Genomic DNA, 11,035 nt, shown 5'->3' with positions numbered 1-11,035 from the left:
GCACATTTAAAAACAAACAAAACCAATTTGTGTTTCTTGTGTTTGGGGAATTTGGGAATGAAACCATGGATATTTATTTTGTCATCAGATTCTTTGTTGGGAACACCTTTACATTCCTATAACTTCAAATTTACAAATTTGACTCAATCAGTTATAAAAAGCATAAAAACAGCTTGATATAAAAATGTTTGGTTTTTTTTAAACTAGGAATGTAAATAGACCCTATGTTATGAGGGAAGGATTCCTGGGTTTAGAATCAGAAGACCTGGGTTCATTCCTGGCTCCGATATTTACTGCCTGTGTTATTTATTAAATAGTCCCTACTATATGCCAGGCTAATATGCTAAGCACATTACAATAATATCTCAGTTCTCACAACCTTCTGAAGTAGATATTATTCTTTATTATTCCTATTTGATTTGAGGAAACTGAGGCAAACATGTTAAGTGACTCATCCAGGATCACACATCTAGTGAGTATCTGAGGCCAGTTTTGAATTCTGGTCTTTCTGATGCCAGACCCAGTGCTGTATCCACTGAGCCACCCAGCTGCCTACCTGTATAACTTTGAATAAGTCATGTCACAACCTCTCAGGGTCTGTTTCTTCTAAATGACACATTTGTTTAGTACAGGGGTGGGGAACCTGCAGCCTCGAGGCCACATGTGGCCCTCTAGGTCCTCGGGTGCAACCTTTTGACTGAGTCCAAGTTTTACAGAACAAATCCTTTTATTAAGGGTATTTGTTCTGTGAAATTTGGATTCAGTCAAAGGGCTGCACTTGAGGACCTAGAGGGCCACATGTGGCCTCGAGGCTGCAGGTTCCCCACACCTTGTTTAGTAGATAGAGTTTTAGACCTAGAATCAGGAATATATGTGTTCAAATTCCACCTCACACACTTACTAGCTATGTGACTTGCAAGTCACTTGTCCTCAGTTTCTTCATCTCTAAAATAGGGAGAAGAATTAATGTAACCCCTCATGGGGTTATTGTGAAGAGCTAATGAGATACCCTGAGTAAAAAGCTTCGCAAACTTTAGAGGGCTACATAAATATCAGTAAAATGAGAGCTAATCTTCCAGCTGTCAACTTGAGATCCTAATAGATGCCCATTATTTTACATGTACAAGACAGCAATCAGCTGTTTGTTAAAGGTCAGTAGAGCTGGAGAGGACCTTAGCAGTCATTTAGTCCATCCTCTTGTTTTACAAATGAAAAAATAGGAACCCAGAAAAGGGAAGGTACTAGGCCCAAGATCATACACCTAGTACCAACACTCAAACCCAGGTCTTCTGAGTCCAAGTTCAGCACTCTTTCTACTACACAGAAGTTATATCTCATTAGATGCATTCAATGATTGAATCTTGGAATTAAAAGTCAACTTTCTGTCATGTGATCTATTCTGACCTATCTCATTGGTTGTCCTGGACAGCTAAATTCGAAGCGTTGTGTGAAATCAACACATGGAAAAGTAGTAGGTTTGTTCTATGAATTTGTCTGTCATTGCCCACTTTTTGCTTGGTGGAACTCGAGAGAAATGAAGGAATACAGTTTGAAAAATTCTGCCTTACAGGATAATGTCCAAATCCTTTGGCCTGGAATTCAGGACCTTCTACAATCTGGTGTATGTGCCCATGGCCTGACAGGAGCTACTGAATCAAAAAGAGACTTAGTGGGCACTTGCCCAAGGTCAGAGCAACATATCAATGCAAATTAGGGTATTGGTGGGAAGGGGACTTCAGTTTACCACAATTAAACGTAAAGGACAGAGGATGTGATTTTCCCAGTTGGTAGAATTACATATGATGAGGTTTTGATGGGTTAAAAATGTTTAACACCCTATGATCTCTCTATGAGGTATAACCTCTGAGTGAGAAGAGAACTTGATTAGCTGATCAAATTAGCCACACCCTGGGGGACTTTAAAGTCGCTAAGCCCTAACCAAATTTCAGTGTTTTAAGAATGGAAGAGATTGCAAGCCAGGAGCTGTCAGTGGTGTAGAAAGAGATTTCTCTCTCTTCTCTTCCACCAGATATCAGCTGTGTAGTTTAGAAGGGTAGCTATTGAATCAGTCAGAGACTCCACACCTAATAGGGAGAAAAGACAAATAAACCAGATAGGTGTAATTACAGAGGAGCAGTTCCTGAGGGAGGAAGCAGCTTCAAGGGGGTGTGCCCACTGGAACCAAAGAAGAAAGCCAGGCTACCAAGAACAGACCCAGATGAATGTCTTCCCCACTCCCTTTCCTATATGTTTCAGAATGCAGCCATGGGTCATTTGAATAACTCCAACCAGCTCTCCAAGGAAAAACATGGGGAAAAGAGAAACAATTAGAGAGTAGGGATGTTACCCAGAGTTGCTAGACCTGCCAGGAAGTGATGATGTAAGCAGTGCTGAAACAGAGAAACACAAACACCATAGGTACCCTTTTACAGATTTGGTGAGGAAGTCTTACTTTTAAAATATAAGTGAGACAGTTCAGTCCCCTAAGAAGTCCCTTGTGTATGAAGGCTATGGCCATAGGGAACTGTAAAGTCTTCAGGAAAAAGTAGTCACCTTGGTTCAGAGTACATTCTTAAACTATACATCCATACCTGGAGTATTTTTCCTCCTTCAAACCAGTTTATAAAGATCTGGTACCCTGGTTGAAGGGAACTAGTGCCATTGGCTTGGGGGGCATCAGATACTGAAGTTCATCAATCATTTGGGTGGAAGCAATAAGCCAGAGAAATGAGAAAATCTCCCAAAGTATACTCAGGTCTTTCATACCATGATGGAACACCTCTAACACAAGGGTTAGAAAATTTTAGAATGGTACCAATTCAATCTAAAGTTGCAATTGTGGGTAGGGGTCATGAATCCTCATTCAATTTCTCAAACAGAATCATCTGCCTGTCTAGTGTGGTATAGCCTTTCAAGTGTTGTATTATCCACTACTTAAAGGTCCTGAGAGTTAACTGTCTGAGAAGAAAAGAGGCAGTGGGACCTCATGAATTCTTCTTCAGCATAGTACTTTCAACAATTCTGGTGGAGAAGGAAGGCACAGTACTTTAAAATTGAGTGGTGTCTTTAACAAAATGGTTGACTCTTTGGTGCTACCCGCACCAGAGGTTTCTTAATCTTATATGGATTCCTCCTGCTCTAAATATCTGCCTTTTAATCAATCTCACTACCTGCCCCAGCAGCAAGGTGTTCTGAGGAAATCTTGCTACGGACACAACTTAGCTTTTCAGTCTATATCTGCTCTCCCTCCATTGAACCACCTGTTCATGCCCAGGTGGGGATTTCCCTTCTCACCAGGGAATTGCTTAATCATTAGTACATATCATCCCTGCCCCTGGTAGGTTGTGACAGCTGGCACCAAAAACACCTGAGCAGTCTTCACATTTCTTCCTCTACCCACATTCTCTGAACTCCAGCCAAACTGAACAATTCACCATCCCCTGAACATGTTCTAGCCTTGGCTCAGCTATCCCCTCTGCTTACAGTGGCTTCCTATCCCCACCTGAAATCCAACCTGTTCTTCAGTTCAATTGCCACCTCCTCTGTGTGAAGCCTTTTCTCAGCCTTCTAGGTGGAAATATTCTTTCTGCCCTTGACATTTTCTTAGGACTTTGAATATACCTCTCAATACACTTAGCATGTTATTTTATTTTCTATTTTAATTATTTGTACATGCTTCTCATCTGTTCCTTTAAGAACTCATATTCATATGACACTTTCATGTTTTCAAAGTGTTTTTCTCACAACAGCCCCATGAGGTAAATAATGGGTAAGTATTCTCTCATTTCCACTTAGCAGATCAAGCATTGGAGGCCCAGAGAAATGAAGTGATTGGTCATGGTCACACATCGAGTGTCAGAGTCAGGATTGGAATTCAACTCTCACTACAAATCCAAAATTCTTTACACAATACCACAAACTCTTGTGGAGCAACATAATGGAAAGTGAACCAAACTTGGATTTGAGACCTGAGTTTGAGTCCTGGTTGGGACATTAACCAACTATTTGACCTTGTACAAGTTTTCTGTATCCCTCCAGAGTTCCATTTCCTCATCTTTAGGAATATGGTGTTAGATTAGATGACCTCTTGGAACAAGGAACAATCTATGAATCTAGGATGTATTGTTTGTCTTTTTTATCTTTATATTTTTCTGCCTAGTACAACATATTACACCAACTATGTGCTTAATGCTTGTGGAATTGAAATGGATTCTGACACTAGGAAGGGCCAACAGTGTCCTTTGACTATGAAATACGAGTGGATCCCACATTTATGGAAAAGAATCCATCCACAAAGATTAGTCACTATTCACAGAATGCTTAAAAAAAAAGCACAAATGAGATACTGAGTGAAATAAGCTGAAAAGCCTATATACAATGACTCCAATAATGTAAATAAAAACAATGCTAAAGAAAGCTGAACTCTAAGTAATTATGGTAACTGATTTGGGTCCAAGAGAACAGATAATGAAACATTAACTCCCTCTTCTTGGCAGATAGGTGGGAAACTACAGGGACAAAATGTTGAATATATCAGTATACACACACACACACACATCTAAAGATACACACACACACACATCTGGATTACATGTGTATGTATTACATAATAGATATGTGTGTATATATATATACTGCATCTGATGATATATTTAACATATGCATAAATATACAATACACATGTACATATGTATATCTGTATATACACATATACATATATATATACACATCCAGGCTGGTCTGGGCATACCCAGTTATCCTAACATGGAGGCACCCTGAGGGACTTTTGGAGCATGTCCAGATTGTCTCTCACGGAGTCTTCTACATCCCCTATGACATGGGTAGGGGTAGCCTCCTTTGATTGTTTGCCTGCATCTTTAAAACTGGCAAGACTGAATCAGTCAGTCCTTTTTGGGCCACTCATTTCCTCTACCCTTTTCCTTTAGGCAACTCTTACCTGCTGTGTCCAGAGTGTAAGGATTCCAGTTCATCTATAGCATGAACTAAATCAATGAGAGGGAAAGGACTTTCCTTCTCCTGCTTTCCCTCTTTTATCTCAGCTCAGAGAAATAGGCCTAGGGGTGTTTGTTTTTGTTCTGTGTTGTTTGCCCTCAGTTTCGGGTGCCTCAGGTGATCCTTATGGGACTTCATGGGAACCCTAGGGGACCAAGAGTTGGAGCCATGGAGACCTTAGAGCTAGGATTTCAAGCAGGGTGGGCAAGTCAGCCAGCCCACATGAAAGCTCTGAGGAGCCAGGATAGCTGGGACTCAAGCCCAAGGAAGGTTTTGGACTTGGAACTGGGATTGTGCTCTATGGGAACCAAGCTAAACTATGAACCTAATCCCTTCCTCTCCCCAGGGACTGAAGTGGTACAAAGAAAAACATGCCTGCTAGGTGTTGGGGGAGTAAGTTAGTATATTTGTAATTTTACCTTTTGAAGTAAATATTTCTGTGCAAGAGCTAGTCTGACTGTTATTGGCTAAATGGAACTTGTGTGCAGGAGACCACCTCTACAATTGAGATAACACTGTTGGGAGCTGGAGCACAGAACAGAAGAGCCTAGGTCCTCCCAAGCCCCCTTAAGGGGACCAGGGAACCCAAAGGGGGGGGTGAAATTATAAAATCTAACCTACGGACCTTCCGGCCATGGGGACCAGGGGGATCTATGGTACATATATACGTATTATTTTTGCTTGATTGTTTTTCTTTGTTATAAGGGGTAGTGCTCAGTTCTAGAGGCATCAGGGAGGGGGTCAGAAAAGACTATGATGTTAAAAAAAGTGGGAGGGGGCTTCAATAAATTTTATTTTTTAAAGAATGCATCAGTAAATTCCCAAAAAATAAAAAAAAATTACTAGGACGTATACACACTACTGCAAGGAAGTTTTCTGGTCAATTCCCTACTCCTGGAAGGGCCCCACCCCTTGTCTCTTGCTTTTGAAATCCTACAAGGCCCACTCAACTGGCACTTGATCTAGGAAGCTTTCCCTGATTCCCACAGTCAGAAACAGGATAATAGGATGTGAGAATTGGAAGGGATCTCAGAAACACCCTCATTTTACAGATAAGGAAGTAGGCCCAGACAGAGGAGGGGACTTGTCCAAACTTGCATAGGTCGTAATAAATAGAAGAGCTGGAATGTGAACCCAGATTTTCTGACTCCAAATCCAGCCCTCTTTCTACTGCGATTTGTTGTCTTCTTAGCCACAACCCATAATACTTTCTAGCTCTCATGCACTTGTTCTATTTTGGATTAAGTTATTTATAGCTGACATTTATGGTTTACAAAGTACTTCCATTTCTCATTTGGTCCCCACAAAGACACTATGAGGTAGGTGGTGCAGCTGTTATTATCCCCCCCCATAAGACACTCCATCTCTCAGCTCCAGGCATTTTCACTGGCTGTTTGAAATGATCTTCCTTCTCACCACCTCCTTCTCCTAGCTTCCTTTGCTTTCTTCAAGTCTCACCTTAAGTTTCCAGATCCCTCTTTATGCTAATGCCTTCCCTCTGAGATTATCCCCCATTTTATCACCTATATCTAGTTTGTACGTAGTTGTTTTCATGTTGTCTACCCATCTTTAGATTATGAGCTCCTTGAGAACAGGAAATATCTTTTTTTTAAATTATTTTATTTTTAGTTTTCAACAATCACTTCCATACACTTTTGATTTTTAAATTTTTCTCCCCCTCCCTCCCCAGGATAACATGCAATCTGATATAGGCTGTATATATACATTCCTATTAAACATCTTTTCACATTAGTCATATTGTAAGGAAGAATTAGAACCAATAGGAGGAACCACAAGAAAGAGGAAACAAAACAAAACAGAAGAAAAAAAAGAGCAAATAGTATGCTTCAATCTGCATTCAAACTCCATAGTTGTTTCTCTGGATGTGGATAGCATTTTTGCCTTTTCTTTTTATCCTCAGTGTTTAGCACAGTCCCTGGCACATAGTACATCCTTAATAAGGCTAGTTGACTGAAGAGGAAACTGAGGTTTATACATAAAATGACTTGCCTAGGGTCACATAGCTAATAAGCAGCAGAGCATAGGTCCAGAAGCTTGACAAAACAATCTAACACACACACACAGACACACACATCTCTCTAGTCCACAAATCCCTTTGGCATCAACTTGGTAGCATTATTCAAATAAACCAGCACTGTTTCTGGTTATATCTAGAGTATGGTTAGTCCAGCACCCTTGAGCATTTTCAGGTTCAGAGACAGTATAGAGCAGGGGAAAGAATTCTAGAAATTCTTACTACACCTTTGATGGTGGTGATTATAGTTTGAAGCCAGCTCAAATGGCCATTTATAGTAGCTAAAATCTGCCCCTAAGTAACTCCCACCCTTTGCTCCTACTTCTACCTTCTGGTGCTAATCAAAACAAGCCTTATCTTTCTTGCATGCAATGAGCTTTCTGTCTTTATTACGTCCTTCTGGAGGCTGCTCTTTCCAAATATTTCTTTCTGCCTTCACTGGTTCCACTCAACTTCTTATTTTGGGGTTGATTGTGTTGGCAACCTCTAAAATCTGTGGCATTTTGTTTTTCTAAATGAACTTCTTTAACAATTGTAAAAATATTTAATCACCTCCCTTTGTCTCTTGCCCTTGAACTAGGAATGTTTTCTCATGTTTGATAACAGATCTTGCCATCTCTCTGGCAAATATTCCCCTAGAAATTGTACCCCCTTTTCCCTTTTGCTGATACCCTCTTTCTCTACCCCTTGTCCTGTGAAATGCTTTACTTAATTATCCTAAGTTGCCACAGAACGTTTCTGGTTGTGTACTCTAACCAGGAGTGAAAAGTCACAAAAACGAATGTGTACTCTAAGAAACTAAAGTTCCTATCAGCCATCGGTGTCCCTCAGTTAATAAAATTCTTTGCTTTTAGTTTGGCCTCATATCTTTGGTCCACAGCCATCTGACCAATATTTGTGGATGCATTTGCTCCTCAGGGTTCTACTATTTCTGGTCAAGAAATTCCTCAACCGGCATCACTGAGAGGATATTGGTGAGTGTGTGTCTGTGTGTCTGTGTGTCTGTGTATGTGAAGTATCACTGAGTTGCTTTATTTTCTATACAAAAAGGAGAAATCAGATGCCCAACTATGTAAACAACTAACTGTAGGATGAGCAGAGGAAACAGGCTAGTAATACCAAAAAAGATGACAATGTTATTTTTTTTTTAGTGAGGCAATTGGGGTTAAGTGACTTGCCCAAGGTCACATAGCTAGTATGTGTCAAGTGTTTGGTCTGAGGCCGGGTTGGAACTCAGGTCCTCCTGACTTCAAGGCCGGTGCTCTATCCACTGCACGACCTAGCTGCCCCCCAATGTTTTTTTTACTGATTTATTTTGATTTATCAACAATCACTTCCATAAGTTTTTGAGTTTTAAATTTTTCTTCCCCTTCCTTGCCACCTCCCTCTCCAAGATGGTCACAATCTGGTATAGGCTATACATATACATTCCTATTAAATATATTTTCACATTAGTGATGTTGTAAGGAATAATTAGAACCAATAGGAGGAACCACAAGAAAGAGAAAACAAAACAGAACAGAAGAAAAAACAGCAAATAGTATGCTTTGCTCTGCATTCAAACTCCATAGTTCTTTCTTTGGATATGGATAGCATTTTCCATCATGAGACCTTTGGAGATGTCTTAGATCCTTGTATTGCTGAGAAGGGCTAAGTCTATCAACGTTAGTCATCGTACAATGCGGCTGTTAGTGTGTACAACGTTCTCCTGGTTCTGCTGACTTCACTCAGCAGGATGACAATTTTAAAAAGTCACATTTGTAAGAGAGGTATCTCACAACAGTACTTAGGCTGTATTGGGCAAATCTTTGATGGTAGACAGGCCAAGAGGTCATGTGCTTTCCAGTTTTTGTGACCTCAGCAGATGGGTGACATGACTGAGTTCAAAATGGCATGTCAATGAAAAGTCACTGTCAAGGGCATAAATGGATTCCATACTTGTAAACCTGATCCAAAAAAGTAATTAAATGTTGTGTGCTATTAAAATGTTAACTCAAAAAAACCCCAAATAGTCATAGGAAAACTTCAGTGGTTCCAGTAAGGCATCAATGGGCTGCTGGTTTGACCTTTTGCGGACTGGGCTAGGAGAGTGACCTCAGCAAACCAAACACTTAGAAACGTAATGACAAGTCAGCAGCCTTGAATCAAGAGTTCAAAATAACTAACTGTCCCTTTTTTGAGTAGTATTTCATATAAAACACGAAATCAAGTTCTACCTTTTTCATTAAAAAAACGCTAATATTTTTGTAGATAAAAAATACATATATTTACATATTTCTTTAAAAAGAGAACGGAGACATTTCAACATTTCAAGAGACTTGGACAGACCCTCTCATATTCCTGCTGGTCATTCGAGGACAAATGCACTAAAGCAAAGGCTCTCTTCCGATAAATTTCCCTGCTATAATTACAGACCTTGCCTGTCTTGTGTCAGATAACTTCTTCCTCACACTCACTGAGCCATCTTGCATGCCAAAGGAGGGTATCAGACATGTTAATAGACTTGAGCCCCTGACTCTTGGTATCATTATGATGCCTATGTTCACTTCACTCTATTTGTGCACCCAATCAACCTTCCAGTCCAGCAGGAAGTTTCCATTATCCTTCACTCCAAGGTCTATCTAGTGAATGGCCATTTGCAGCTTAGCCATTGTGTCAGACATCTGGGCCAAGGTCATGGGCCCGTATGCCATTGAGATGACTTCAATTAGAATTTACCTTTACCCCCTGGACCCCAAGACTCTTTGAATTCTCCCTGTAACAGTTCTAGTCCTGGATCACAGCCTCCACTGCTTTTGATGAGACTGAGGTCAGGGTCTACTTCATCAGCCCGATCAATAGCAAGATCAAGTTCAAGATGCTGGTCTAGGTCCCTTAATGTTAAGCCATTCTGAAGATTTAACTGCTGGGCCTGAAAGGATGTAGAATTACAGACAATGTTTAGATTTTCTTGTACAGTATGGTCAATGTTGGAACCACTTTCAGTTCTCAGCACTCTGTTATTCTCCATGTGGTTCTCCACATTCCCTCAGCCAGCAAGCAGCTTGGCAGGCCACAACATTCCTGTTCCTGAGGGCAACCTCTGTGTGTGTGGGTATATTTTAATGGGCATTTATAGTAATGAGTAATTTACAATTTCTGAAAGCACTATGCAGTTGCAATATGTAATTTAGCTCAACCTCCTCTTCCTATTCAATTCTGGCCCCCACTTATTTTACACCAACAGAATTTGGTCAAGGTACATAAGTTGTTTGACAAATTTGACAGGCTGCTTGTCTAACATCATGTTTCATTCAGGGCCATATGCATTTTTTTCATCCACTTTGTTTTTCCAGTGTGGTTGCTTAAACCAGTTCTTTGGTTTTTATGGATTTTTACAAATTACAACCCTTTTTTTTCTTTTCTTCTTTTTCAGTTAAAGACAAGGTTTATTAGAACATCCGTCATATTGGGCAGACTCTTAAGACGTCTGAAAGTCTGTGAGGTATAGATTCTAAGAATCTGAGCCTATAACATTCTTTATAATATGCATGCTGCATGGTATGGTGCGTCTTGAAATAACAGATCTGGGTTTCAATTCCAGCTTGGACATTATGTGACTATGGACAAATCACTCTCCTCTAATCCTGAGTTTCCTCATCTGTGAAATGAAGACAATCATATTTTTGCAACAATTTTTATTTTAAAAAGTTTCCTAAACCTTGAGAGCAATAGAAATATTGTTATTATCACTAATACTATTATTACTTTTTTTATTTGCTTTGTCATTTGAATATATGAGTGCTTGAAGAACCCTGCTGTAAATAGGCAATTCTTTTATTTGGATTTAACATACGACATCTTCCATGGCGTTGTCCAAACAAACAAAATTTTGAGAAATTGAGAATTTAGATGGGCATTGCTGTTACCATGCATAATGATCTCCTGGTTCTCTCATTTTACATTGCATCAGGTCATATAGGTCTTGCCATCTTTGTTTGTCTTTTT

The 11,035-nt window shown here is 40.0% G+C and overlaps 1 pseudogene; it reads right to left on the bottom strand.

The window, feature by feature from the left end:
- Nucleotides 1-5,137: 5,137 nt before the first annotated feature.
- Nucleotides 5,138-10,109, bottom strand: LOC114047007 (annotated as a pseudogene).
- Nucleotides 10,110-11,035: the final 926 nt, after the last annotated feature.

This window comes from Vombatus ursinus, unplaced genomic scaffold, assembly GCF_900497805.2.
Source record: "Vombatus ursinus unplaced genomic scaffold, bare-nosed wombat genome assembly UNPS02014786.1, whole genome shotgun sequence".
NCBI lineage: Eukaryota > Metazoa > Chordata > Mammalia > Diprotodontia > Vombatidae > Vombatus > Vombatus ursinus.
Note: the sequence above shows the minus strand (reverse complement) of the source record. Positions and strands in the feature narration are given on the sequence as shown.